Consider the following 4,367-nt stretch of genomic DNA (forward strand, 5'->3'; position numbering starts at 1 on the left):
GGTGGGGGATGAGGAATACAAAATAGCACAACTAATTTGGAAAACAGCATGGCAGTTTCTCAAAAATTTAAACATCCACTTACTATATGGTCTAGTCATTCCTCTCTTATTTGTCCAAGGGAAATGAATGTATATTTCCATACCAAGACTTTTACATAAATGTTCCCAGCAGTATGATATGGAATAGCCCCAAATTGGAAAAAGCCCAAATATCCATTAATCAGTGAACAGGTAAACTGTGGTGTATTCATTTAATGAAATACCATCAGGAAAGAAAAGGAATAAACTATTGATATATACTACAACACAGATGGATCTCAAAATAATTATGCTGAGTGAAAGAAGGCAAGCCAAAAAAGAGTGCATACTGTATGCTTCCATTTATATAATTCTAGGAAATGCAAATGAATCTATAGTGACAGAAGATCAGTGGTTGCCTGGGGATTGGGGGTGGGGGGAGGGTACAGAAGACAGAGATTATAAAGGACACAATGAAACTTTGGGGGATGATGGATATATTCATTATCTTTAATATGCATATGTCAAAACTCATCAAATTGTACACTTTAAATATGTTCAGTTTATTGTAAGTCAATTATATTTTGATAAAGCTGAAAAAGAAAAGGATCCATAAAGAAGTACAAGAGCAGTAAGGAAGATGATTGTTTTGTCTCTTCCCTTCCCCTGATCCTAATTTCTCAGTCAGGGCCTGGAGATGATGGAAAGAGACAGAGAAGGTAAATGAAAGGGATGTCTGGGCTTGGACCAGTCACAGGCACCTAATGTGCCCCTTTACCACGTACCCTCCCCTGCTCTCTTCCACACTCTCTTTCTTAAATTGATTTTGAGAGTTGGTGGCGACCTAAGAGACGATACACAAGAGTCAGCAAATATTTACTGAACACTGTTTTCAGGTTCTCTGGAGAAACAGAACCAGGAGTATACACATACATATATATACACAATGTGTGTGATATATATGGAGAGAGAGATTGGCTGATTTTTAAGGAATTGACTCACATGATTCCAGAAGCTGAGATGTCCCAAATCTGTAGTCAGTCAACTAAAGACCTGAGAGGAAATGGTATAAATTCCATAATGAAGCTGTCAGGCAAGAAAAGAGAACTCGTAGGAAAGCCTTTTGGCTCAATTCAGATCTTTGTCTGATTAGATGAGGCCCACCTCCATCGGTGGTGGTGTTTTTCTGTTTAATCACTAACTCATATCTGATTCTTTTGCAACCCCATGGACTGTAGCCCACCAGGCTCCTCTGTCCCTGGGATTTCCCAGGCAGGAATACTGGAGTGGGTTGTCATTTCCTTTTCCAGGGGATCTTCCTGACCCAGGGACTGAACCCATATCTCCTGCACTGGTAGGTGGATTCTTTACTACTGAGCCACACCACATTAGAGAGAACAATCTGTTGCACCCAGCCCATGATTCACATGCTCATCTCATCCAGAAACACATTCACAGACACATCCAGAATATGTTTGACCCAATGCCTGGGCATGCCATGGCTCAGTCCAGTGGACATATAAAATTAACTGTCACAAACTCCTACTGTATTTTAGATAGCAGAAGCAAAGCAACAACCGAGACAAACTTTCAGTTTCTGCCCCTCTGGGGCATTCACAGGGAGACATTCAGAACATTGTTATAATAACTCACTGTGGTCAAATGAATTCTAGGACAGCCCCCATAATCTTTCTCCCTCGGTGCTATGCCTTGTATATCCTCTCCTCTTTTGAGTGTGGACAGAACTGATGAACTGCAAAAGTGATGGGATTTCACTCCCTTGATCATATTACTTCAAATGGCAAAAGTGAAGAGATTTTTTTTGCAGATGTAATTAAGGTCCCAAATCAGTTGATTTTTAATTAATGAAAAGACAGATTATCCTAAATGGGCCTGGCTTAATCTGAAAAAAACCCTTAAAAGAGAAGCTGGGCCCTTCTGGAAAAGGACACTTTTCTAGTGGCCTTGAGGAACAAACAAGCCTGTCTACAGTGAGGGATGGCCTCTAGCGGGTGACAGCCTCAGTCTTACTGCCACAGGAACTGAATTCTGCCAACAACATGAGTGAAGTTGAAAGAGCCCCCTGAACTCCAGATAAGAATGCTGGATGGCCAGCCCTTTGATTGCAGCTTTGAGAGACTCAAGCAGAAAACCCAGTTAACTCCATTATGTGGACTTCTGACCCACAGGCTATGGGTGTTGTTCTAAGGTACTAAAATTGTGGAGATGTGTTATGGAAAAAATAGAAAAATACCAGATGCACTCACTCCAGAAGTGTTTTAGAGAAGAGATCCCTGAGGCCCAGAAGAGTAAAGTAACTTTCCTAAGGCCACACAGCTGGCTACTGACAAAGTGGTAACCAGTTCAGTTCAGTTCAGTCACTCGGCCGTGTCCGACTCTTTGCGACCCCATGGACTGCAGCACACCAGGCTTCCCTGTCCATCACCAACTCCTGGAGCTTGCTCAAACTCATGTCCATCAAGTCGATGATGCCATCCAACCACCTCATCAGGGTAATAACTAGCATTTCCTAAAGATTTATACCATGCCACTGCTGCTGTGCTTCAGTCACTCTGTCATGTCCCATTCTTTGCAACTTCATGGACTACAGCACGCCAGGCTTCCTTGTCCTTCACTATCTTCCTGAGTTTGCTCAAACCCCATTGAGTTTGCTCAAATGTCCACTGAATCGGTGATGTATCCAACCATCTCGTCCTCTGTCCTCCCCTTCTCCTCCTGCCCTCAATCTTTCCTAGCATAGGGTCCTTTTCAAGAATCGGCTCTTCTCATCAGGTGGCCTAAGAATTGGAGCTTCAGCTTCAGCATCAGTCCTTCCAATGAATATTCAAGGTCGATTTCCTTTAGGATTGACTGGTTTGATCTCCTTGCAGTCTGAGAGACTCTCAAGCGTCTTCTCCAGCACATGTACTGCACCAAGATCTCGGGTAACCTGAGTAACAGCGCAGTGCTGTGCACGTAGATGACTGTATATATAGGCATCCCTTTTTACAGGTGAGACTCTGAGGCTTAAGGAGGTAAGAGAGCTGTCAAATGCCATGTGGGTAAGAAAAAGAGGAGCTGGGATCTGGGCCCAGACCGTCTGGCCACAAAGTCTGAGCTCCTGACTTCTCTCCCTCCTGCTCTAAATGTGAGCTAAGGGGCAGGGAAGAACTGGTGTGGCCGTGTGGCTAACTTCATCCCTCACTAACTGTTTATTGAAGACAGTTCCCAGAGATCATTATTGAAGATGTGCTGAGAGCTGAACTCACATACCTGAGGGTCATGTCCCCAAGCTCTACCTCAGGGAACAAACAGAAAACGCAATGCTCAGGAGAACACAACTGCAACATTTGTCAGGTCTCAAAATTGTAGAGCACTTGGCAGTTTACAAAGCACCTTGACAGAGCCTCCCAATGGCCCAGGGAGGCGGGCAGGGCAGGTACAGATCGAGAGCTGTTGCCAGCAAGCTGGAGAACCAGGTAGAAGTTCCCAGCGGAGAAGCACGGGCTCAAGACCAGAAACAGCCGATGTTCCTGGTTCAGTCTGAAGCCAGGAAAGGACCAATGTCCCAGCTTCAATGGGAACGTTCAGACAGGACGAGTTTCCCTCCACTCGAGGAGGGGCAACACTTTTGCCCTGGTCGGATCTTCAACCGATTGGGTGGAGCCCACCCACACTAAGGGAGGGACATGGCTTCACTTGGTGTGTGTTCAAATGTTCATCTCATCCAGAAACATCCTCACAGACACACCCAGAAGAAGCTTTGACCAAAGGTCTGGGCACCTGTGGCCCAGTCATGCTGACATGTAAAAGTAACTGTCATGTCCACTGAGGGGACTCTTTGCGAAGATGTGGGCAGTGTTAAGGGAAACTGACAAGGAAAAGTGACGTACCTCAGTGCTAGAAAGAGCAGAGAGCATTGACACTCCTGGCCTGAGGGGAGCTGAGAGGGAGCAGTGACCAGACCTGGATTTAGTAGCTATAGGAGAGGAACAGGAGACAGGTGGTGAGCTTTGAGAGAAGGATGCAGGTGGCCCATGGCCCAGCAGGGCAGAGTAAGGTTAGCAAGTCTCTGCTCCTCAGCCTCCCCCTGCCTCCAGTCTTTGTACTGGAGCCTCCAATCAGCCGCACAGGAGATGAAGGGGGCCCGTCAATGCAGTGCATACAGACCAGGCCCCCAGGGTAGAGAAAGGTAGCGCGTGTCTCCAGGGGCCAGCAGAGTGCCCACTGCAGGTGAGGATGTGAAGCTTTAGAGCAGAGAGTTTCCTAAGAAACAGTTAACAGAGCCAGAACTAGACTGCTTTTTCTGACGCTGAGTCCGAGAGTCTCCTCCGTTCCTCTTGCAGACA

The 4,367-nt window shown here is 45.8% G+C and overlaps 1 long non-coding RNA gene across 1 annotated transcript; it reads right to left on the bottom strand.

The window, feature by feature from the left end:
- Window positions 1-563: 563 nt before the first annotated feature.
- Window positions 564-1,764, bottom strand: LOC129628297 (uncharacterized). Its single transcript, XR_008702760.1, has 3 exons — window positions 1,672-1,764; window positions 1,021-1,071; window positions 564-709 (listed from the first exon to the last, which is right to left on the bottom strand). It is a non-coding gene; the product is annotated as an uncharacterized LOC129628297 (long non-coding RNA).
- Window positions 1,765-4,367: the final 2,603 nt, after the last annotated feature.

This window comes from Bubalus kerabau, chromosome 15, assembly GCF_029407905.1.
Source record: "Bubalus kerabau isolate K-KA32 ecotype Philippines breed swamp buffalo chromosome 15, PCC_UOA_SB_1v2, whole genome shotgun sequence".
In the NCBI taxonomy this organism is placed as follows: domain Eukaryota; kingdom Metazoa; phylum Chordata; class Mammalia; order Artiodactyla; family Bovidae; genus Bubalus; species Bubalus kerabau.